Consider the following 27,344-nt stretch of genomic DNA (forward strand, 5'->3'; position numbering starts at 1 on the left):
AAATGAAATACTATAGGCTGGTGCTAGTTGAAACTGCCTATTCACCTCTCCACTTACCTCAAATTCTCCCCATCATCAGAATCTATATCGAGCCTCCTTTGTAATGGAGTTGTCTCAAACTACAACAACGCATAATGATTTTCCCTGTTCTTCAACCATACAGTATAGATATCAGCTGTCAACATTTGCATTTTGGCAATTTTATATTTAACTTTTTAACATTTATGTTAGGTTCAGCGGTACATATGCAGGTTTGTTATATGGGTAAATTGTATGTCATGGTGGTTTGGTGTACAGATTATTTCATCGCCCAGGTAATAATTATAGTACCCAGTAGGTAGATTTTTGATCCTCACTCTCCTCCCACCCTCCACCTCCAAGTAGGCGATGGTGTCTGTTGTCCCTTTCTTTGGGTCCATGTGGATTCAAGGTTTAGCTGCCACTTATAAGCGAGAACATGCAGTATTTGGTTTTCTGTTCCTGTGTTTGTTCACTTAGGATAATGGCCTCCAGCTCCATCCATGTTGCTGCAAAAACATTTGATTTTTTTCTTTTTTATGGCTATACAGTATTCCATGGTGTATACGTACCACACTTTCTTTATCCAGTCTACTACTGATGGACATTTAGGTTGATTCCATGTCTTTGCTATTGTAAATAGTGTTGCGATGAACATACACAGGCATGTGTCTTTACGGTAGAATGATTAATATTCCTTTGGGTATATACCCAATAGTGGGATTGGTGGGACAAGCGGTAATTCTGTTTTGAGTTCTTTGAAAAATCATTAAACTGCTCGCCACAATAACTGAACTCAATTACATTCCCAGAAGCACTGTATAAGCATTACTTTCTCTCTACAACATCAACAGCATCTGTTGTTTTCTGACTTTGTAGTAATAGCTATTCTGACTGGTATGAGATATTACAGTATCACATTGTGGTTTCCATTTGCATTTTTCTAATAATTAGTAATGTTGATCATTCTTCCATATGCTTGTTGGGTGCATGTATGTCTTCCTTCTAAAATTGTCTGTTCATGTCCTTTGACCACTTTTTAATGGAGTTGTTGGTTTTTTGCTTGTTAATTTAAGTTTCTTATAGATTCCAGATATTGCATAGAATGCAAATATTTTCTCCTATTCTGTAGCTTGTCTATTTACTCTGTCAATAGTGTCTTTCACTCTGAAGAAGCTCTTTCATTTAATTAGGTCCCATTTGTCAAGTTTTCTTTTTCTTGCAATGGTATTTGGCAGTTTTCTCATGAAATCTTTGCCAGTTCCTACATCCAGAATGTTATTTCCTAGGTTATCTTGAAGGGTTTTTATAATTTTAGGTTTTCAATTCAAGTCTTTAATCCATCTTGAGTTTATTTTTACATATGGTATAAGGAACGGTGTGTGTCAGTGGGGGCTACTCTAATGGAGTTCTTTGATGGTCAGGCACAGTCTACCAGCAAAGGAGCTATGATGTGGCCCAACTGGGCATCTGGGGCTGCACCACGAACAAGCTCAGCCAGGCTGGGGCCCTGAGAGAGGCCAGAAGACAGGAGTGCACTCAGTTTGGAATAGCCTGATTTCACAGGCAAGATCACCCTGCTCTGTTCCGGTCTAACAGCTCCCTTAAGGCTAATGTCTCCTAGGGAAGCATAATGAGCCTGAGGAATGGGTGTTCCTGGCCACGCTCCATTGCAGAAATTCCTGTACCAAACCCTCAGGGCTCCACAGATGCTGGAGTCATGCCCTTACTACTTCTAAGAAGCTCTCCCTTCCAGCTCAACTGTCCATGGGAGTGGTGGGGTCTCCTGCTACCAGGATTCCAGAGATCCGTGGTGAGAGCACGTCACTGCTTGCCTGTTCAACTTACTCTTTCCCCAGGAGTCACTGAGCCAGGAATGAGTCCCTGTGCATGACACACTAGCCCTGTGCAGGGTTCCCAGCTTCCTCCCCATTCAGCCAAGCATCTGTGTCCTCCCTTTATCCATTCTCAATGCCTTCCCTCCAATGATCTTCTTGGAGTACGCCAGTTTTCCTGATGCCCTGCTCCTTTAGTGGCAGATGCTTCTCCTGGCTACATCTAGTTAGCCATCTTTATTCAGTCTTAAAAAGGACAATTTTATATTTAATTTTATTCTCAAATAAGATTCCACACCACCAAACACTGCATAAAATGCTAGGCATATAGTAGGTATTTGTAAACACTTGTCTTTGAATCTAACACTTTTTATCATCTATCTTGGAAGTGGGTAACATGGTAAACACAGAATGTTAAACTTATGTTGAGTGCTTAAATAAAAACATTGGATACTAAATTAATAAAATTAAAATCTTTTTTGTTGTTTTTGTTTGTTTGGGTTTTTTTTTGGTGTTTGTTTCTTGTTGTTTGTTTGTTTGCTTGTTTCGTTTTGAGATGGAGTCTCACTCTGTTTCCCAGGCTGGAATACACTGGCGTGATATCGGCTCACTGCAACCTCCGCCTCCTGGGTTCAAGCCATTCTCCTACCTCAGCCTTCCAAGTAGCTGGGATTACAGGCACGCGCCACCATGCCAGGCTAATTTTTGTATTTTTTAGTAAAGACAGGGTTTTGGCATGTTGGCCAGGCTGGTCTCAAACTCCTGACCTCAAGTGATCTGCCTTTCTTGGCCTCCCAAAGTGCTGGGACTACAGGCATGAGCCACCACGCCCAGCCTAAAATTTTTATGTTTAAACTAATATATCACATCTTATAATTAACAGAATTCAAAACTTGTAAAATAATGATCACCAAAATAAGCCAATGGGTTTCTCCAAGGCCTCTAAGTAACATTAAATATGAAACTTTGTACATTTTAACTATTCAAAGGCTTTAAAAAGTATAATTTCTCATATTTGCTTCAAGAACTGAATGAGACAGATATTAGCATACACTGTGACATGAGAATATACTGAAGCCACATGAATAATAACTGGGCTGTCCAAAATCTCAGCTCTCTACCTGTCTCTCTAGAGACACAGCTGTGGAAATAGGATTATTCCATCACTCTAAGGAAGGCCATGTCTTCAGGAAAACACAAGCGACACAAAACTATTGGTTGCTAATAAGTTGAAATTAATCTATGGCTTAGACTGTATGATCCCTTAGATAATTTCAATTCTTAAAACCTACACCATTCTTTATCATAAATATGATTTCAATGAATGCGTGAATAGACATAGAAAATAGAAAAGCAATTATATGTACTCAAGGTGATAATAATGAAAAATTCAAAAGTCACAAATTTCTACATTGATAGTCCTGTTATTAATTAAACTGGTAAAAGTTTAATGTTAAAGCACATATATGCCTCCAAGCATTACTAATGAAAACTGTGGCTGGTGGAGCCAAGACGGCCGAATAGGAACAGCTCCAGTCTATAGCTCCCAGCATGAGCAACGCAGAAGACAGGTGATTTCTGCATTACCATCTGAGGTACCGGGTTCATCTCACTAGGGAGTGCCAGACAGTGGGTGCAGGACAGTCGGTGCAGCGCACTGTGCGCCAGCCGAAGCAGGGCGAGGCATTGCCTCACTTGGGAAGCGCAAGGGGTCAGGGAGTTCCCTTTCCTAGTCAAAGAAAGGGGTGACAGACGGCACCTGGAAAATCAGGTCACTCCCATCCTAATACTGCGCTTTTCTCACGGGCTTAAAAAACGGCACACCCGGAGATTATATCCTGCACCTGGCTCCAAGGGTCCTATGCCCACAGAGTCTTGCTGATTGCTAGCACAGCAGTCTGATATCAAACTGCAAGGCAGCAGCGAGGCTGGGGGAGGGGCACCCGCCATTGCCCAGGCTTGCTTAGGTAAACAAAGCAGCCAGGAAGTTCAAACTGGGTGGAGCCCACCACAGCTCAAGGCGGCCTGCCTGCCTCTGTAGGCTCCACCTCTGGGGGCAGGGCACAGAAGAAAAGATAGCAGTAACCTCTGCAGACTTAAATGTCCCTGTCTGACAGCTTTGAAGAGAGTAGTGGTTCTCCCAGCACGCAGCTGGAGATCTGAGAACGGGCAGACTGCCTCCTCAAGTGGGTCCCTCACCCCGACCACCAAGCAGCCTAACTGGGAGGCACCCCCCAGTAGAGGCAGACTGACACTGCACACGGCCAGGTACTCCTCTGAGACAAAACTTCCAGAGGAACGATCAGGCAGCAGCATTCGCGGTTCACTAAAATCTGCTGTTCTGCAGATACCCAGGCAAACAGGGTCTGGAGTGGACCTCTAGCAAACTCCAACAGACCTGCAGCTGAAGGTCCTGTCTGGTAGAAGGAAAACTAACAAACAGAAAGGACATCCACACCAAAAACCCATATGTACATCACCATCATCAAAGACCAAAAGTAGATAAAACCACAAAGATAGGGAGAAAACAGAGCAGAAAAACTGGAAACTCTAAAAAGCAGAGTGCCTCTCCTCCTCCAAAGGAAGCAGTTCCTCACCAGCAACAGAACAAAGCTGGACGGAGAATGGCTTTGACGAGTTGAGAGAAGAAGGTTTCAGACAATCAAACTACTCCGAGCTACAGGAGGAAATTCCAACCAATGTCAAAGAAGTTAAAAACTTTGAAAAAAAATTAGACGAATGTATAACTAGAATAAACAATACAGAGAAGTGCTTAAAGGAGCTGATGGAGCTGAAAACCAAGGCTCGAGAACTACGTGAAGAATGCAGAAGCCTCAGGAGTTGACGCGATCAACTGGAAGAAAGGGTATCAGTGATGGAAGATGAAATGAATGAAATGAAGCAAGAAGGGTAGTTTAGAGAAAAAAGAATAAAAACAAACGAACAACGCCTCCAAGAAATATGGGACTATGTGAAAAGACCAAATCTACGTCTGATTGGTGTACCTGAAAGTGACAGGGAGAATGGAACCAAGCGGAAAACACTCTGCAGGATATTATCCAGGAGAACTTCCCCAATCTAGCAAGGCAGGCCAACATTCAGATTCAGGAAATACAGAGAATGCCACAAAGATACTCCTCGAGAAGAGCAACTCCAAGACACATAATTGTCAGATTCACTAAAGTTGAAAGGAAGGAAAAAATGTTAAGAGCAGCCAGAGAGAAAGGTTGGGTTACCCACAAAGGGAAGCCCATTAGACTAACAGCGGATCTCTTGGCAGAAACTCTACAAGCCAGAAGAGAGTGGGGGCCGATATTCAACATTCTTAAAGAAAAGAATTTTCAACCCAGAATTTCATATCCAGCCAAACTAAGCTTCATAAGTGAAGGAGAAATAAAATCCTTTACAGACAAGCAAATGATGAGTGATTTTGTCACCACCAGGCCTGCCCTAAAAGAGCTCCTGAAGGAAGCACTAAACATGGAAAGGAACAACCAGTACCAACCACTGCAAAATCATGCCAAACTGTAAAGACCATCGAGGCTAGGAAGAAACTGCATCAACTAATGAGCAAAATAACCAGCTAACATCATAATGACAGGATCAAATTCACACATAACAATATTAACTTTAAATGTAAATGGACTAAATGCTCCAATTAAAAGACACAGACTGGCAAATTGGATAAAGAGTCAAGACCCAGCAGTATGCTATATTCAGGAAACCCATCTCACGTGCAGAGACACATATAGGCTCAAAATAAAGGGATGGAGGAAGATCTAACAAGCAAATGGGAAACAAAAAAAGGCAGGGGTTGCAATCCTAGTCTCTGATAAAACAGACTTTAAACCAACAAAGATCAAAAGAGACAAAGAAGGCCATTACATGATGGTAAAGGGATCAATTCAACAAGAAGAGCTACCTATCCTAAATATATATGCACCCAACACAGGAGCACCCAGATTCATAAAGCAAGTCCTGAGTGATGTATAAAGAGACTTAGGCTCCCACACAATAAAATGGGAGACTTTAACACCCCACTGACAACATTAGACAGATCAATGAGACAGAAAGTTAACAAGGATACCCAGGAATTGAACTCAGCTCTGCAACAAGCGGACCTAATAGACATCTACATAATTCTCCACCCCAAATCACCAGAATATACATTTTTTTCAGCACCACACCACACCTATTCCAAAATTGACCACATAGTTGGAAGTAAAGCTCTCCTTATCAAATGTAAAAGAACAGAAATTATAACAAACTGTCTCTCAGACCACAGTGCAATCAAACTAGAACTCAGGATTAAGAAACTCACTCAAAACCGCTCAACTACATGGAAACTGAACAACCTGCTCCTGAATGACTACTGAGTACATAACAAAATGAAGGTGGAAATAAAGATGTTCTTTGAAACCAATGAGAACAAAGACACAACATACCAGAATCTCTGGGACACATTCAAAGCAGTATGTAGAGGGAAATTTATAGCACTAAATGCCCATAAGAGAAAGCAGGAAAGATCCAAAATTGACACCCAAACATCACAATTAAAAGAACTAGAAAAGCAAGAGCAAACACATTCGAAAGCTAGCAGAAGGCAAGAAATAACTAAAATCAGAGCAGAACTGAAGGAAATAGAGACACAAAAAACCCTTCAAAAAATTAATGAATCCAGGAGCTGATTTTTTGAAAAGATCAACAAAATTGATAGACCACTAGCAAGACTAATAAAGAAGAAAAGAGAGAAGAATCAAATAGATGCAATAAAAAATGATAAAGGGGATATCATCACCGATCCCACAGAAATACAAACTACCATCAGAGAACACTACAAACACCTCTACGCAAATAAACTAGAAAATCTAGAAGAAATGAATAAATTCCTCGACACATACACCCTCCCAAGACTAAACCAGGAAGAAGCTGAATCTCTGAATAGACCAATAACAGGGTCTGAAATTGTGTCAATAATCAGTAGCTTACCAACCAAAAAGAGTCCAGGATCTGATGGATTCACAGCCGAATTCTATCAGAGGTACAAGGAGGAACTGGCACCATTCCTTCTGAAACTATTCCAATCAATAGATAAAGAGGGAATCCTCCCTAACTCATTTTATGAGGCCAGCATCATCCTGATACCAAAGCCTGGCAGAGACACAACAAAAAAAAGAGCATTTTAGACCCATATCCCTGATGAACATCGATGCAAAAATCCTCAGTAAAATACTGGCAAACTGAAGATCTTTTGCACAGCAAAAGAAACTATCATCAGAGTGAACAGGCAACCTACAAAATGGGAGAAAATTTTCACAACCTACTCATCTGACAAAGGGCTAATATCCAGAATCTACAATGAACTCAAACAAATTTACAAGAATAAAACAAACAACCCCATCAAAAAGTAGGCGAAGGACATGAACAGACACTTCTCAAAAGAAGACATTTATGCAGCCAAAAAACACATGAAAAAATGCTCATCATCACTGGCCATCAGAGAAATGCAAATCAAAACCACAATGAGATACCATCTCACACCAGTTAGAAAGGCCATCATTAAAAAGTCAGGAAACAACAGGTGCTAGAGAGGATGTGGAGAAATAGGAACACTTTTACACTGTTGGTGGGACTGTAAACTAGTTCAACCATTGTGGAAGTCAGTGTGGCAATTCCTCAGGGATCTAGAACTAGAAATATCATTTGACCCAGCCATCCCATTACTGGTTATGTACCCAAAGGACTATAAATCATGCTGCTATAAAGACACATGCACACGTATGTTTATTGAGGCACTATTCACAATAGCAAAGACTTGGAACCAACCCAAATGTCCAACAATGATAGACTGGATTAAGAAAATGTGGCACATATACACCATGGAATACTATGCAGCCATAAAAAATGATGAGTTCATGTCCTTTGTAGGGACATGGATGGAACTGGAAATCATCATTCTCAGTAAACTATCGCAAGGACAAAAAACCAAACACCGCATGTTCTCACTCATAGGTGGGAATTGAACAATGAGAACACATGGACACAGGAAGGGGAACATCACACTCCAGGGACTGTTGTGGGGTGGGGGTTGAGGGGAGGGATAGCTTTAGGAGATATACCTAACGCTAAATGACGAGTTAATGGGTGCAGCACACCAACATGGCACATGTATACATATGTAACAGACCTGTCTGGGTGCGGTGGCTCATGCCTGTAATCTCAGCACTTTGGGAGGCCGAGACGGGTGGATAACGAGGTCAGGAGATCGAGACCATCCTGGCTAACACGGTGAAACCCCGTCTCTACTAAAAATACAAAAAATTAGCGGGCCTGGTGGCGGGTGCCCGTAGTCCCAGCTACTCTGGAGACTGAGGCAAGAGAATGGCGTGAACCCAGGAGGCGGAGCTTGCAGTGAGCCAAGATTGAGCCACTGCACTCCAGCCTGGGCAACAGAGCGAGACTCTGTCTCAAAAAAAAACAAACAACTGCACATTGTGCACATATACCCTAAAACTTAAAGTATAATAATAATAAAAGAAAAGAAAAGAAAACTGTGAAATGGGTGATGTGTTCCAATATAAATATCTACTATCCTTCTCATCTGGAATAATTATTGTTCAAAAATAAAACTAACTGAAACAACTATAAAGATAACAAAATGCCTATATTAAGTTTTTACTCTCTCCTTAAATTCTATCATTACTTCATCTTCCTCAATAGATTATCCTATATCTAATCTATTTTCTTTCCACTAGTCCGAAAACAAAGAACTACCACTCTTCTTCTTTTTTTTTTTTTTTTCCTGAGACAGAGTCTCACTCTTTTGCCCACTCTGGAGTGCAGTGGCACGACCTGAGCTCACTGCAACCTCCGCCTCCTAGGTTCAAGCGTTTCTCCTGTCTCAGTCTCCATGCAAAAGTAGTTGGGACTACAGTTGCATGCCACCACATCTGGCTAATTTTTGTATTTTTAGTAGAGATGGCATTCCACCATGTTGGTCAGGCTGGTCTCGAACTCCTGACCTCAGGTGATCCACCTCCCTTGCTCTCCCAAAGTACTGGCATTACAGGCGTGAGCCACTGCCCCCAGCCCCACTCTTCTTCTCTAAGAAGAGACTTAAGATTGTATTTACCCTCTGTCTACTGGAACCTTTTCCTCCACCTAAAGTTGTCTCCTAATCTACCTACCCTGAGGTCCCATCACTCTCAAGTCTTCTTTGGCTTTCTGTCTCTCTGCTTCCCTCCCTCTCTCTGCCATTCAAGATCTTGAAAGAGTAGCTCATACTTAGCTCCTTCCCTTAGATTGCTCACTCACTCTTATTCCACAGTAATCTGTTCAAACTACCATGCCCATCTCTTTCTTTGAAGATTCCTAATGGGCACTTCACCAAAAAATTCTAGAGCTATTTTTCAGTTCTCATTCTTCTAATTCCCTATGTAACCATTCACAGTCTTGTCAATTTATCTTCCAGAACTCCCTTTTCCCATAGGACCATTATTTTCCTAGGTGTCTGCTCTAACTCAGGTCCTCTTGCTGCTCCTTCACTAAATGTGAGTTTCCCCGCAGCAGTACCTTGATCCTCCTCTCTACTCTTTGTATTTCTCTACCTACTCCCTTGGTATTCTTGGTATGTTAATCCAGCCTCATGAAATTAAATATCATCACTATGTAGGAGGCTCCCTGATACATACCTCATCTCTCTTCTCAGCCCAAATCTTTCCCCCAAATTCTAGTCTCTTTCATGGTCTATCACCCTTTCCCTCACACATTAGAAGTGTTCATGGTTTTGGTTAATGGTGCTGCCATCCTTGCAGGTTTGAACTCTGTGAAACAGCTTCCTCTCCTTTGCTTCCCATTTATACTTAGGTTTAGAATCCACTCCTCTACTTTATTCCAAAGACAGCCTAATTCAGTTCATCACTATTTCAGGGAGGCAGTGCAGCACAGACATTAATAATGTAGGAACTGCACTCAGAATGCCCAGGCTCCATATCTTACAGAGGACCAGAGCAGGGGAAAGCAGTGATGAGGAAACCACAGGAACAGAAGGAACAATATTCATGGCCAATTTCTTGAAGCTTAGAACACACAAAGGGCAAGATGATCAGTGGAGTCAATTCTTACTAAAATAGGAGATTATAAAAGACACTAAGAAAAGTGTTTTAGTGATTACTGTTCTTATCAAAGCAAAGGAAAAAATGGAGAAGAGATGGAAGAGGGGACACCTACTCTATTGTTTGAGGCTTGGAATGAAGACCATTTTTATTGTCTTTTTCATTAGCACTCATGGTATTTGCATTGCACCATAATTTATCTCCCCAGAACCTAGCCCCTACATAACAAGAATTCAAACACCTGTTGAATGAACATTAACAAACAGCAACTATTTATTAAGCACCTATCAAGTAACTAGACACAGAGAAGCTCAATTCACATACATTAGAAATTATTGAATCCTAGTTAGATTAGGAAAATGAGACTCCAATGATTTTAATATTCTTTCCAGTGCCCCACAATTCGTAAAGGATTGGGTCAGAAGTAAAACTCATTCTATCCAACCTGCAAGTTCCTACTCTTTTCCCTGTGTCATTCTTCACCAGTACTAAAAAGGCATTTTGAGAAGTCCTCCCAAGACTTGCCCAGGCTCTAATGCTTGCATGAAATTTCTTCATGAAAAGTAAATCCATAAAATCTATAAAAGTAAAGTAATTGACTTGGGAGAGAGTTAAATTTAAGCTATTTTTATTCATTTCATTTGTAGAAAGGAACAGAAAAGGTGTATAAGTGAGTGAGTAAAAAGAGGGTGGGAAAATGGTGAGAAACTGGGAGCATCTAAGATTGCTAACTCAACCTACTTTACCATTTTGCTCAAGGCCAGCCCTGAATTATCATTTCCAAATATCCTAGACATAAAGCTTATCTGAAAGAGCCAGCAGTCTTCATTAAATACAGATGAACAAGAAAGAGAAGATGTGAGAATGGAATACCCAAGTTCTACTTGCTCAAGGCAAAAACTTGGAGAAAAACAATGTAAGACCAATTTTTTCCTTTGACCTGTGACATAATTCTGCATGCATGCATTTTGGCTCCTAAGAATTTAAGATCAATATGTTGACATTTATCATTGTAAATAGCTAAGGTGAATTCTTCAAACCAATCATCTCCTTCAACTATAATACTTCATGCAGAAAATAAAACTAAACTAAAGCATAGTGGGTCACTTTGGACTAAAGCCCCATGATGTATTAACTATGCATTTGAGCAAGTAATTTATTCTCTCTATGTCTCAGTTTTCTTCTCTGTATAATATTGGTAATGATAGGACTCTTGTTATAATCAAATGATTTGTTAAATGTAGTGACAGAAAGTGTCTGGCACGTGGTAAGTACTGAAATGTTAATTATCATTATTCCCCCTCTAGAAATTTCCATGAAGGCAGAGATGTTTGTCTTTTTTATATATTGCTATCTGCCTTTGGGCCTATAAAGTGCCTATCATATAGGAGGTATCAAGAAATCAGTCAATGAGTGAATTTTAATAAATGAAAGAAAACATTTTTTGCCTGAGATCTCTAACACTGTAAGCAAAAATGAAGTTTTGTAATTAGCCAGTCAGCCAAATGCTTCTACTCTCACTCTACCAGATTACTAAGTACTGCTTTAAAGTCCTCTGGGGTAACAATTCTGTTTTCATAATGAGAATGTTGAGGGCAGTTTGGGCCCACCTCCTCATTCACCCTCTTGGCGCTTAATATCTCCCATCTATTTGAGTTGATCGCATCCATTACAGTCTCTAGGGAAAGAAAACACCATTTTCATTTGAGGTTCTGACTTTTATGAGGGAATGCTGGAAGTACTAAAATAATATTAATTAATGAAGATGAAGCCATCATCATTACTTGCTTATTGATCCCTCTATCCCTAACTGGCCAGGTGTTTGATGGGTAGTCACTTCACAGCTCAAACCCCCACTGTCAGGAAACTCTTACAATGAATGCAAATGGGACTTTACCTGCCTCGTGGGGTAATGCGGCAAGCAATAAACAAATGTTCATAAAGTACTTGGAAAGAGATAATGGCACTATATAAATGTTATAGATTATTGCATCATGAAGCTTAAAACTATAATCAACTCTAAGATGGATTAATTGGAAAGGTAACAAAAACTTTCTCAAAGAGAGCCTCCTTTCAGAGCAGTATCAAAAGGGGCTGAATTTGCTGTGGCTTATAAATCAGTATCAGACCCTTTACCTACACCCCTCAGGAAATAAGAATAATACGTAGCTGCATGGTTGTGACTGAACAGAGGGGAAAATGAATACGACAAAAATAAATCAAATCACCCCCAATCCAGAATTAAGCCAGAGATACAATCTGAGATACCTGGCTTGGAACTGGGTTACAATTTGAGGGTGCCACAAAGACTATTTTTATGCAAGTCACAGACAGGACAACATAGAAGCCAGTGTGCACATCAGTGTAGAGCATGCAAACCAGTGCTAACTGCTCCCGAATGTATACCTCCAATCTCAACCGCTCATTCCCAGCATCCTGCTTATTGTCTCCATTGTGGTAATAATGAGCACCTCAAATTCAGTATGTCCAAAATCAAGCTCCCGATCTTTCCCCTAAAAGAGCCCCCAATCCTCTTGTTCTCTGTAAATAGCAACTCTATCCTTCCATTTGCTCCAGCCTAAAACCTTGGACCCATTGTTAACCCTTCTGTTTATCTTACATCCCTCATCCAAACTGGCAGTAAAACGTGTTGGCTTTATTTTCAAAATGTATCCAAAATCAGACTTCTCACCACCTTTACTGCTACTACTCTGATCCAACCCACCATCTCCTTTTGCCTGGATTATTGAAATAGCCTCCAATTGGTCTCTCTACTTCTTTCTTTCCTCTCTTTTAGTGTATTTGTAGAAAATCAAATCGTGACATTCTAGTGCTCACAATCCTGAAATGATTTTCCACTTCACTCTGACCAAAACCCAAAGAGTCTTTCTAAGGGCTGATAAGAACCTACGTGATCTCACCCTTCATCTCTGAGCTCATCTCCTACAACTCCTCCTTCCTCTTCCCACCCTCTAGCCACACTGGCATCCCTACTGGCCCTAGATGGAATTAGGCATGCATTTGCCTCAGGGCCTTTGCACTTGCTGTTCCTAACTTCCCTAGATATTCACATGGGCTTGCTGCCTGGCCCCCTTCCCATCTATCCTTAAAGTGACCAACTCAGGAAGAACTTCCCAAGCTTATCTTTTTCCTGTCTAAAATTGCACGCCTCACTTCCACCTTGCTTATCCCTTTATCCCTTCTCTGCAATCTTTCTTCTGAGTACTTATCACCATGAGGCATTACTTGTCTATACATTTACTTTCTCCCCCCCTTGTTTGAATATACTCTACAAGAGGGCAATCATTTTTGCCAGTTTCTTTTTGTTGTTGTTCACCGCTATTTCTCCATATACCAGACCAGTGTCTGACATACAACAAACACTGAATAAACATGTGTTAATTTTTGTTTTGCCATTGTACTGGTCTTTGAAATCCCGAGTGCCAGAATTATTGCATTAATCATCTATGCGAAAGAACTTCACAGCACCATCAAGTCAAGATACCGGAAATGTGGTCGACCCACTCTCAGACGCCTGAATATAAAACTTCTGGGCATGAAGATATTAAAGAGTAAAATTGGAATTTTTTTTTCCATAGTTATTAGCACTGAATACTAGCCCTCCAGTCATAAAACACAAGGCTGGCTTTTACTCGTGAATCAGGCTGGAGGGGAAGAAATCAAACCAAGATGCACATTTCATACTCTGGCACCATCCCTTGGATATAAGAGACAGTTTTGTTGAACAGCTAAAACAATGTCTTTAATGTGTAAATTCCAAAAGAAAATTAAAACTGGCAGCTAACTTGATGTTTAGAAAAGAAAAAAGCCTCCTGTTCAGCAATCATGAAGATCTAGAGCTGTGGTAATTCCCTCTAATAAAATAATTTATGATTTTCTTGGAGTTGAAAAAAGGATGGTGCACCTGAGCCTCTGATTTATAAAAAATGCATTTCAGGCTTTTTTTTTTTTTAACTGCATCTTTATTTCAGTTTTACAGTTCCTCCGTCAAAGCAAATAATAATAGTAAGTGCTTTACAAGAAGGTAAAGGCCACAGAAGGAGGAAAGACAGATACGATAAATTGAAAAGAGAAAGGGATGGACTTCTGGAATCATCTTGGAGAGCTCTCGGGTGTGACACAGCGGGCTTCCCTGACCGCCCAACCTGAAGTGTTCCCCCAGCATCTCCCAATCATTCCATTTTAATTGTTGAAAGATAACTCACCTGTTTCTTCCTACGCATTATCTGTCCTCAACTCTAGGGGTCCCAAAGACAAGGACCTATCTTTGGTTTGCCAGTGTCCGCACAGTGACAGGAATGACACCCAGCAAAGAGCAGCTGCTGAATACAAATTTGCTGAATGAATAAATGCATTAAATATTTTAATTTTTTTCCTCTTGTACTATACCCAAGTAGGAGGTATGATTTCAACTCTTGTCAATTAATGAATTAATCTGAACAGCTGAGATTTGAGAGAAACACATGCTTTTGTAAGGTCTAAGTTCTCCACATAAAAATTAGTGCCATATAAAAGAGAGTCCTGTTAAGTGTAAGCTCCTCCCTGCTGCCCTCCCTAGCTCCCAATACAATAAATGAAATGTACATTTCTGTCAGCTCCTATTTGCTGGTGACATTTAGTTTTAATTCAAACCAGTCATCATAAATTCTGGTACTCTGCACAACATCTTAAATGGCTCTATTCTTTATTCAAAATCATCCCTCTCACTCCCAGAATTGTAGTAAATAGACCTTCTAAAGGGGAAATAAAACTATTTCAACAACAGGCCTATTTCAGCAGTTTTTCAAAAAGTATTTTTTTCATTCCCTTGGTGAGAGTTTTCGTTTTATGCTTGGAAAGTTGTGTTATACATACATGTATTTTAGTCCAAATGGATGTGGCGTTTTTGTTGTTGTTATTGTTGATTTCAGCTTTTCTATTTTCCACTTCAGTATGTTTGCAAAAGCAAAACTTCGTATTTCTCTTATCCCTCTATTTGTGAGTCTCCGTTATTGAACCCATGTTCTCTTTTAAAGAAAGAATACTCAAGATACTCTGATTTATATTTTACCCAATGGAAAAAGAAAATCGAACTTACAGATCAGAATATTTATAGCACATAATAATCTCAAATAAGCTTTCATTTTTCTACACAACTTTTTAGGAGTGACTTACGTGCATAAAAACCTTTTCTAACTTTTTCTTCTTACATACTGTAAGAATCAACCTGGAGTCCTCAGAATTATAATCTGGCCAGAAACAATTCCATGCTATCTCTACAACACCAGGAGGGATCACTATAAGTGGGGGTGAAGGGAATACTTCAAGAGCACGGTTCTTTCTCTCCTGTAATCAACAGCTTCAGTACCACCAATCCCTCTCTCCAGCCCAAAGCCCCACAGTAACTCTAAGCCTTCAGGGTATTAAAACTTAGGGTTTAAGTTGATCCTAAGGAAATAGTCAGAACTGTACACAAAATGTGTATACACAAAGGTTTATCACATTATTCTATTATACTAGCAAAAATATATATAAACAGGTACCCATACTGAAGGAAAAAAAAAGAAGACTGGAATGAATGAAATAAAACCATTTAACACCATGATGAATCTGAATGGAGGAATTATCAATTTTCCTTGTTTTCCTCTTTTTACTTTGTATTTCTAACTTTGTGCAATCATCTTGTATCACATTACAAATCAATTTAAAAATATTTAAGAAAAAAATTTTAACAACGCAAAACAGAGTCATATAATCAAAACTATTTTCTTTTTAAAATGTTTTGTCTGATCAGATTAGAAAGAATAGGGTTTCAGCCTGAGAGATATTGAGAGTTCCCGTAACGTGTGGTGAAAAACACACCCCCAAAAGGCCAGCTACCAACAAGTTTGTGGATTAAAAAAAAAAGGAGGAAGAAAAAGAGGAAGAATGCTTCTCCAGGCTGGAGAACTTCTCTTTTTATAATCTTCACCCATTGTTTTGTTTCGTTTTTCCTTTCTTCTTATAAGTCTATTGAGTATGTGTGATTTCTGACCAATTACGTTTAACAGTCAGCATGATCAATGATTATTTTTAAAGCCAAATCTTTCTACAGATGAGCATCAACTCTTTTTTTTTACAAGCATTAAAACAATCTCGGTCCCAGCCCGGGCGCGGTGACTCCCTCACGCCCGTAATCCCAGCATTTTCGGAGGCAGAGCCAGGCGGATCACGAGGTCAGGAGATCGAGACCGTCCTGGCCAACCTGGTGAAACCCTGTCTCTACTACAAATCCAAAAATTAGCTGGGCGTGGTAGCACGCGCCTGCAGTCCCAGCTACTCCGGAGGCTGAGGCAGGAGAATCGCTTGAACCCGGGAGGCGGAGCTTACAGTGAGCCGAGATCTCGCACCACTGCACTCCAGCCTGGTTAACAAGAGCGAAACTCCGTCTCAAAAAAATAAAAAAAAAATTATCGGTCCAGATCGGCCCTCCTCGCCTGCCACCAGTGCGTTGAGTCCGCGCAGCCAGCTGGATCCACCCAGTCCTCACCGCCTGCCCGCCGGCCAGGGACGCCATCAGGAAGATGCAGATGCTAAAGCTGGACAAGAAGAACGCCATCGACCGCCTGGAGCTGGCCAAAGCCAACAAGAAGCAAGCTGAGGACCACTGCAAGCAGCTGGAAGGGGAGCAGAAGAAGCTGAAGAGGACAGAGGTGGAAAAGTATTCTGAATCCATGAAGGAGGCCCAGGAGAAACTGGAGAGGGCCGAGAAGGCCACCAATGCTGAGGCGGATGTGGCCTCCCTTAACCGCCACATTCAACAGGTAGAGGAGGAGCCGGACCGGGCACAAGAGCGTCTGGCTACAACCCTGCAAAAGCTAGAGGAGACCGAGAAGGCAGCCGATGAGAGCGAGAGAGGGATGAAGGTCATAAAAACCCGGCCATGAAGGACAAGGAGAAGATGGAGCCGGAGGAGGTGCAGCTGAAGGAGGCCAAGCGCATCGCTGAGGATTCAGACGGCAAACACAAGGAGGTGGCCAGGAAGCTGCTGATCCTGGAGGGAGACCTGGAGCGCTCAGAAGAGACAGCTGAGGTGGCCGAGAGCCAAGCCAGACAGTTGGAGGAGAAACTTCAAACCACAGACCAGACCCTCAAGTCCCTGACGGCCTCAGAGGAGTATTCCACCAAAGAAGATAAATATGAAAAGGAGATGAAACTGCTGGAGGAGAAGCTGAAGGAGGCTGAGACCAGAGCAGAGTTTGTCGAAAGGTCTGTGGCAAAGTTAGAGAAAACCACTGATGACCTAGAAGAGACGTTGGCCAGTGCCAAGGAGGAGAACGTGGAGATTCATCAGACCTTGGACCAGACCCTGCTGGAACTCAGCAACCTGTGAGGACGGCCCTGCCCGCAGCCAAGCTACAGTTGCGGCCCCAACCGAATAAAATTGATAAAACTGACGTTACCAGCCAAACAACAACAACAACAACTCACCTCATGCCTCTTTTTCCCTTATTTTTACTTATTCTTTACTAAAAATATGGATCAATTCTACTACCTAACACATTAACTGCGTTCAGTTTTGTTTCTTTTCAATCCTTATCCACAGACATGTCTATCTGATGTAGTTGTAAAGATGTTAAAAGATTTTACATTTTACTCTCTATTTAATTTTATAGATGAGACTCTTATTTTAAACAATTGCATGGTTTAATTCAAAGAAAAAAGTAATTCTATGAGGTTTTGACTGGAGATAGCTTTCCACCAAAGTATAAACCCTAAAAGCAAACACAGCTATAAAAATTAATTACACCAAATTGCTTGAGCAAGGTAAACAGCAAACCCAGGGCCAAGTGTTAAAACTTGAGAGAGTCAATTATCAAGCTATCTAGTAAAAGCCTCCAAAAAATCGATAATCCTCCAGCCTGACTTTTATGATGACATTAGAAATAGCATTTAACTTTTTTATATAAAGAACAATCTCATGGAAAGCTGGTCTATGCTAATCTTTTAAACCTATTACCAACATTTTATGCATCATAATCCTAGCTAAACCAGAATACATACATATATATATATATATATATATGTATATATATATATATATATATTTAGGTTCATGCAACAACAGCACTTTCTAAAAGGGTCCCTGCCAGGCTATTGCTACTCATTTACTAAATATTGCCTGGGGACCCAGCCATGCATGACTCATTAACACAGATGGAAGTTTCGCATTATATCCCAGGTCCCTGGAACAAATGGAGTGACCCGTTATTGTTTCTTCTCCTTTCATATCTATTTAATGTGGACTGTAAAGAGAATTCGATCTGCTCTCCTTTACTCCACTGCCAGATGCCATTAGATTCATATTTTTAGTTTGTTTCTCCTTTGAACCCAGGTATCATTTATCCTCATGAGTATACAGGTAGAGAAAAATCCACACCTTAAGCCATTATCTTAAAAATAGTTCTTGATCAACCTCCTGTTATTTCTTAATAATTTTTTGGTGAAATTGCAAGTAAAGAATATTTGATACTCAAAAAAGTTGTTACGTAGCCTATAAATTTGTACCCTGATAATACCAAACATTGCATATTTCACAAAACAGAGGACAATTATTTTATAACAGAGTAGTCTATCAATTTTCTTTTTCTAGTGTTACTATTTTCTAATATTACTATTACTCATTCAAATAATAAAGTCAACTTAAGGCTACATAAACAATTAAGTAAGAGACACTTGTTTCTAAGCCTCTAACAACATGATGAAATAAATTACAGCCTATCCAACCAAGAGATTATATCAAAGCCATTGACTATGATGACATAGGTCTCTATTGTCCAGGACAGATACTTAGAACATATGACCAATTAAAAAATAAACAACAGGTCAATATGGTATGTAATCCAATTTTGTGCCTCTATGTGTGTGTTAGAATGCAGCACCAAAGAACAAATAATACACACCAAAGCTTATCAGTGGTTAGCTATAGGTGGGAAGACTGCAAGCGATGCATTACCTTCTTTTCACCTGTTCATGTTTTCTGTAACCACAAAGATAAGTCCTGCTAAAAAGCTTGGGGAAAATGTTATAAAGAGAGATGGAGAATGATTGAAAACTTCAGAGACAGATAAGCCAGCTTGTCCTTCACTTCGATATTAGACACATAAGTGCTACTTTACATAAATGGTAAATTCATTGATTTGGGTTAAGAGTCAAGAATCTAACAATCAATTTGCAACTACCAGGATACAGACAGTTAAACCTTAGAAAACCAGAATGTTTTTGCCATTCTTTGTCCTGTGGTACAGACTAGTTCAATTTCCTTACCCACATGTCCTCCATTAATTGCCTTTTCAATGGATTACTAATAAGTTTTTGATGTTAAGCAAACATCAATGCTCCTATTAAAGTGAGACCAAACACTGTGACTATTTGTTTAATAACACAGTCTGAATGAAGGACGAAGTTCAATTAGCACTGGAGCTGATACAGGCTTCATTAGGAAGGAGAGGCAATTAACAAGTGGAAGGCTGCAGGAGGCACTGATGTGCACATCATGCAGCAAGCAGAAAAGGACAAGCAGCACAGAGTTTCTTTGAAAAAACTGTAACCTGAAGACTTCAGACAGAAAGAAAGATCATTAGCACAAAATTAAGCACCCTAATAGGGTGATCCTTATCCAGCTAGCTCCAGAAGAAATATGAGGCCAAATCACGTAATCTAACTAAACTGCAGGGTGTCAGGACAATTGGAAGGAACAGGAATTATCTATCAGGTAGAACTTCACTTAGCAAAAGATTTGGTTCACAGACACTGTTCCATGGATGCTACTGAGCACTATTTCTGGAGTCAGAGGACCCACCTGTACCATTTACTAGCTGTGTGACCTTGAATGGGTCACCCAACCTCTACAGTAGTCTGTTTCCTTTTCTGTAGAAAATGAGGGGAATAAACAAATGAGCTCTCCTAGTTCAAAAATTCCATAATTTTTTATTCTAATTACTCATTCTTATCCTAGTTATCCAGGAAATCATGGAAATCATAAATTGCTTTGTCATTAACAGTAATCATATGATTTTCTCAAATGGAATGTGGTAAGGGTGAACAAAAATGCCATAATATTTTAAAGATACATAGGGACAAAAGTTTTATTTCATGACTAAAACCCCAGGATTTATCTGATTTGTTCTAATTTCAATATACATCTTCTATATTTTAAACCAATACGATAAGACAGATTTTTAAAAAAATATTTTCTTTACAGTGTTGAGTGTTTACAACATGGTGCCAGATATTTGGAAAGAAATAAGTGTGGCTGAAGTATGAAGAAGGGATTATTTCATCTATTAAATTGTTTAATGACAACTCAGTCACACCCCAAGGTCACTCTTGAAATCATAGCCTTGCAAAGTGGCCCATGAGACTCTGACCGGCTGCCTAGTGTCTCCTTTTCTTCCAGAGCTCCCAGGAGAGAAAGAAAGCCAGCCAGCCTTCCGCAGTAGAAACAGCAGACAGGAACACAGAAGCATTTTGAACAGGGGCATGAGAATACTAAAATAAAATAGGCAAGGATATAAGATGGAGTACTGGAATAACAAAGGATTTGAAAAGGAAAAATAAGTAAGCAGTTTCACTTCTAGAAATTTATTCTCCAGAAATATTTATTCAATTGGGTAAAGATATGTTCATTCACTCAACACTCATTCAACAAATAAGGTGTGATAGCATTTGAACAGAGACCTAAAAGAGAAATGAAGAAGTCAAGCAAATATGGGGGAAGAATGGTTCAAAGGATTGTAGGCAGTGGGAACAACAAACGCAAAGATCTTAAGGAGAAATTGTGCTTATTATATTTAAGAAATAGCAGATGTTTTAATGTGACTGGTATAACGTGAATACACAGGAATGCGGTAGAAGTCAAGGTTGGAAAAGTAGTAGGATACTGGCTCAGGTAGGGTCTTAAAGACCATGGCATGCACTTTGAATGTTAGTGACTTAGATGGAGAGTCTTTGAGTAGAGCGATTTTTAACTGATTAAGTTTTAAAAAGATCACTCTTGGCTGCTATTGGCAAGTAGAAAAACAAGTTACAAGGTAATGACAATAGTTCAGATAAGAGGTAATGGATTGGATGATAGTGAGAAGAGGTGATTAGAAATGACCAAAATGACCAATGTCTGCATATATTTAAAAATAGAATCAGTGGAATATGCTGATGGATTTTATGTGGGTATTAGAGAAAAAGAGGCATCAAGAGCAATATCAAGATTAAGCCTGAACTGGAGAAAAATGGAACTGACATTCACAGACATGATAAAGTCTAGGATATTCATTTTCATATAGTTTCCTATATTCCCATGAATATAATCCAAATGGCCATGAATTGTGGAATGACTACAGAAATGATGCTACATCCATGCTATGGAACCAATAAATTAAGGCAGAACCACACATCCTTTCATGGAAAGACATTCATAACATATAAATGAATCAGTCATGAGTTACAGAATATGTTCACTGTGGTGTTATTAATATATATTTTATATCTATATCTACATAATTAGAAATAATATTCAACAAACTTTGTAAAAATTAAGACAGGATTTCTCTATGTTTCCCAGGCTGGTTTCAAATTCCTGAGCTCAAGTGATCTTCCTGAGCATCCTGAGTAGCTGGGACTGTAGGTGCATACCACTATCCCTGGCTAAACACAAACTTCTAATAATAGTCATCTCAATGAAAATCGGTAAGTGGAGGAGGGACTTTCATTCTCAACTTGTGTTTTACCATTGTTTGAGGTTTTAAAAATTTAGCAATTTTACTATTGCTTTTTAACATTTAACATGTGCAATTTTTGTAATTAAAAAGTTGTCTTATTATTAAATAAACGTAAACAAGACTGCCTAGCCAGTGGAGGGGTATAGGATTGTGGTTAAGGCCTGAGATTTTGAAGTCAGACTCTAAATTCAAATACTGGCTCTACTGCTTATTGGCTATGTGACCTAGAGAAAATTGCTTTACTTCTTTGTGCCTCAGTTATTCTTGTTTCAAATGGGATAAGAGTAGTGTCTATCTGAGAAAGTGGTTGTGAGGATTAAACAGGATGATCATAAGGTTCTTAAAACAGTGACTGACACATAGAATACACTAAACAGGAATGTTATGAATAATACTCTACCATGAAGTATACCAACATAAAAGTTAGAGAGTGATTTATTTTTATAGCATGAAAAAAATATGTGTGTGGTTAGGGAATGTGTGCAAAGTTGGTGGGCTGAGACAGGAGAAAAATGGTAATCGAGGAAGCATAATTTGATAGCTTCAAAGATCAATAGAATGAGATAATGTTGAATTTTTTAAAAAAAGGAATCCCCATGACAAAAGATATGCATATTCCAGTTCAAAATATCAGACTGATTACTTTTTAAAGAGACTTTATCTTTTCTGAAATGTTGCTGCTATGATTGGGACTAATCTTTTAGTACTCTTTACCATATATGCTAGAACAGACGGTGGCCCAGAATATGAGTCCTGCATTTTCTCAATATGAAGATTCCCAAAATGTTTTTTAGCCAACTTCAGTATATTAACTTCAACTTAGAGACAAAAAGTTAAATATTTTCCTCTAAGGTTTATTTTTTGTACATTTCTATATGCAAGTGTATTTAAAATCACATATTGTATGAAGTACATTAATTTAGACATAGTTCAGATATATTATTCTTTACTATCCTCACGATACTTGGAATAACTTTCTTGGAATTCTTCACATGCGTCTTCATCATCATGTCATTATCATCTCTGGATGCATATTTTGAGATGTCTAACAGTCTTCTAGCACTCATTATATTCTCTTCCATCTAAGTTGTTTGAAATTGTGCATGATGCGACTGGTAGCAATATTACCTCCTGCCTGAAGTACTCATCAGCATTACATTGGGGCATTTTCTCTTCATCCTATAGAAGTAGATACCTAATCTCCACAACCTAAACACACAGAATTTTCCTTTTTAAAGACTCTTTAAAGATTTTGTTCACAGTGACATCCAATACTTGAAGTCATAATGTGAAATCTCCAGGAACATTTACTAATTATTTCTTAATTTGGGAGGCTTCTTTTCTGAATCTATCATGGCAGATGATCGCTTTAGGTATGGAAAACTCGCATTCACTGAGGTCATTAGGGTTTATGTGGTTTTATGTGCTATTTTACAGCACATATCTTATGAGAGATTCCATAATAACTTTTTAGTAAAAGCACCCCATCTTCTGGAGGATGATATTTTGGGGAAAAGACAGTTCTTCTTACGTTGAGGCACCAATCAGGCAGCATGCTAAGCCTCTTATCATATAATGTCTTTTATAAACGTTAGAATGTTTCTGTGATGTAGTTAATATTATTGTTGCAATTGTCCATATGTGAAAACTGAGGCAGTTAAGTAACTTGCCCCGGATCACAGTGCTAAACAATGATGAAGTAAGAACTTGAAACTCCAAAATCTTAGGCTCTCAGCCATGACTTTTTATAGTACTACCAGTAAAGCTATTGGCAAAACATCCCATTTTGAAGAAAGGGTGAGAAAAAAAGAAAGAGAAGGATCCAGAAAAAAGCATGTATCTTTTTATCATAAAAGATCAAGAATTCAACGGGAGAGGGAAATATGGTCAAAGCTAGACGGTTTTTTTAAATCAACCTAATTATAAATCTTCATGGACCAAGGAAAGAGCAATCTTTCAGACACAAAGAGGCACAGCTATTTCAAGATATTTTTCTATAGATGACATTACAGAACCACAGGGAGTTAAGTTGAGTAAGATTTTTCTAAAAATGCAACTTGTTAAGGCCTGGAAGTTTTACTTAAGAAAACATTAGAACATAGCCTTTCTAGTTTCTTAAAACAAAAAGTAAAGTGTTGGCCAAGGGAAGTGTGATTTTTCCTGTGACTAGAAGTTCTACATAACAACAGTCTCTGACATCATTGCGTAGAAGTCACATTGGACAGAAGTCATACTGTACAGTCAGCTGTGTAAAAAGAAAAGAAGGAGGGAAAGTCAATAGTCAAGTCAAGAAAATATGATTCAGCTCTCTCGTAAGCTTCATCAATTACGTTTAATCAACTACGTTTTGTGGAACATGCTGGATTATTCAATATATGTATCCTGAGAACAAAATAATGCCTTTTGCAGCAACTTAGATGGAGCTGGAGGCTATTATACTAAGTGAAGCAACTCAAGAATGGAAAACCAAAAAACCATGTGTTCTCACCTATAAGGTGGAGCTAAGCTATGAGGATGCAAAAGCATAGAGTGGTAAAATGGACTTTAGAGACTCAGAAGGGTGAAGGAAGGAGGAGGGTAGAGATTTTTAAAAAGAACTACACATTAGGTACAATGTACACTACTGGGGTGATGGGTGCACTAGAATCTCAGAATTCACCACTATATAATTCTTCCATGTAACAAAAAAATACCACTGTACCCCAAAACTATTGAAATAAAATTTTTTAATGTACCCTGAGTATTCCTTATGTGACTAGAACCTTGTTAAACATTTCAGGTTTATAAAAAATAGTCTCTGTCCTCAATCTATTTAAAATTTAAGAGTAGTTATCTTTGGATGCTGGAATTATGTTGATTTTTATTTTTCCTTTTGGACTACATTTTCCAGCTATATCAACAAAAATTCATATGAGGAATAGATGAAATTGATACACTGGTTTTTTAATGAAAATTAGTTATTATTTCATTCATATGATTATTTTAAGTGCTGTCTATTTTTATGGAACCTTTACAATACAATTGTGTCTGGAAAACAATACACTACTTATTCAACATTAAATGGTTCTTATTTAGCTAATTTATTGGTATCAAAAGGCAATATGTAATTGAGTGCCAAATGAATGTCAAATAGAGTCACGAATGCAATGGAGAGATCACTTCTGCCTAGACTTGTCAGGCATACATTGACAGAAGCTTCAAGTTTCCATGAATGAACAGGAAGCAGGAGAGAGCACAGACAATCAGTGTCAAAGGCCCACAAAAAAGTAAGTTCAAATCATAGAACTTGGAATAGGTGCAATCAAGGGGTTGTGAGTAAACAGTAAAGAGGATTGAGAGCGTTCCTTGGCCCAAATCCAAGGTCGCCAAAGCCTTTCCCTTTTAAGTTTTCTCCATTCTGATGTTTGAACATCCACTTCTTAGACAAAAAGAAAGGCCATCCTCCCTCCTCCTATGGCTCATGATCTGGCTACTTTCAGTCCATTCCTTTTCACCTGCAAGTCTTCTAAGAATTGGAAAGCCCATCTACCCTTCCTAAGTATGAGAGTAATAGGTAACCACATCTAGCCAAAAAGCAATGAAGATGTTTCTCTGTTCCAGGTGCTACAGCGAAAAGAGCATGAGATGAGATGCTCTCATGGAGTGGATGGGAAATCAGACCTAAGTTCCAGTCCTGTTTTGCTTACATTACTTATATTTCAGAGTCACAGTCTTTCCATCTGTAAAATGGAGTGGTTATAATATGGTTGGCAAAAAATTAATTTAGAAAAAAAATAAATCCTGGCCGGGCACGGTGGCTCACGCTTGTAATCCCAGCACTTTGGGAGGCCGAGGCGGGCGGATCACGAGGTCAGAAGATCAAGACCACGGTGAAACCCCGTCTCTACTGAAAAAAAAATACAAAAAATTAGCCGGGCGTGGTAGCGGGCACCTGTAGTCCCAGCTACTCGGAGAGGCTGAGGCAGGAGAATGGCATGAACCCAAGAGGCGGAGCTTGCAGTGAGCCGAGATTGTGCCACTGCACTCCAGCCTGGGGGACAGAGTGAGACTCCGTCTCAAAAATAAATAAATAAATAAATAAATAAATAAATAAATAAATAAATAAAATAAATAAATAAATCCTATAGGGTGTTTAACATCACTGGCAAATAGTCGGAACCCAAATAAGAAAAAAAAATGGTTATGAAAATGAAGACAGAGAAGAAAAAGAGGAAGGGAATGAATTAAAGTAAAGGCAGAAATTCATTGGAGACTTTCTTTTTTCCTGGCAACTTTTATTTGTTGAGGGTCAAAAACAAATGATTCATAAGGAAACCAAAGGGAAAAAAATGTGTTTGCAAAGCTGATCTACCCTAAATTTCAGTCTGTCTAAATATTTTCAGTGATCGATCTCTGCAGTATTTCATAACTTGAAATTTTGAAAATTTTCATGTAATCACTTACACAGAATCAGTAAATACCCGTATTAATTTAATTTCACCATTTAGTGCAAGAACCCTATTCCCTTATACTTAATGATATGGAAGTACTTGTATGTCCCTTAAATTTTTTATTATGGGTTAAAACTACCTCAAAAAGTAAACTTTTCATCATATATATACTGTATCAGCCAATATATCCAAACAAAACTGGTGTAGTCATTCATCCATTTACTTTTTTCATTCATTCATTCATTTGTTCATACAACCAATATTTATTGAACGATGTCTGGGTCAGGAACTGTCTTCACTCTCACAGCTGTAACAATGAGCAAAAGAGATACAGGCCTTGCCCCCTCCTTGGGCTTGCAGTCCAGTGGAATCACACATCACTCAGTGAGGGTACACAAGGGACCATTCACCCAACACCTGGCACACCAGACTGCATGAGGCACTTTAATGCATCCTCATTTAACCCCACAGTAGCCAAGTGAAGTAGGACTCCTATTATTCCCCCAAATTTACAAGCGAGAACCACAAAACTCAGAGCTTAAATAACTTCTCTAACATAAGCATAAGGTCAGCCCTAGCAAAAACAATTAAGGTAACTGTGATGCAGCTGATCCAAGATACTGTCTTACTCTCCTCTTACCATACACAGTCCCTGACTGGCCTTTATCTGTTCTCCTGAAATTCTGCTATATGAAGGATTATCTATTCAGCCACATTGGTGTTCATTAAAATTTTATTCCAGTGAGGAACATTCCCTAAAGTTCAGTCATTCTCAAAGGAGAGCAGCATTAGAACAGTCTAGATGGTTTTATTACAACACAGCTTGCTGGGCTCCACACCAACATTTTATCAGTAGGTCTGGGGTGGGCTCTCAGAATGTTCATTTCTAACAAGTTCCCCAGGGATTCTGACACTACCAGATCAGGAACCACATTTTGAGAATCACTGCCCTCAACTGTTAAAAATAAAAGAAATTGGGCTTCTAACCCATCTAATATTAAGAATTCAAAGTCAACCATAAGAAAAATCTACAAAACTCTTCTTATAACCCACTTAAAATATGGGCACAGGGATAGCCAGAGCACATGAGAGAAGTTTGCTTGCTTAAACCATTTTACAGATGAAACAAATGAGATTCAAAAAGTTATGTGGTTCTTGGTTACAGAACCAGGCTGGGCACAGTGGCTCACG

General features: G+C 39.1%; 1 pseudogene; it reads left to right on the plus strand.

Annotated features, from left to right (window-relative positions):
• The window catches only part of LOC100603320, a 72,400-nt pseudogene extending 55,061 nt beyond the window's left edge, over positions 1–17,339 (plus strand).
• The last annotated feature ends 10,005 nt before the right edge of the window (positions 17,340–27,344 follow it).

This window comes from Nomascus leucogenys, chromosome 2, assembly GCF_006542625.1.
Source record: "Nomascus leucogenys isolate Asia chromosome 2, Asia_NLE_v1, whole genome shotgun sequence".
NCBI lineage: Eukaryota > Metazoa > Chordata > Mammalia > Primates > Hylobatidae > Nomascus > Nomascus leucogenys.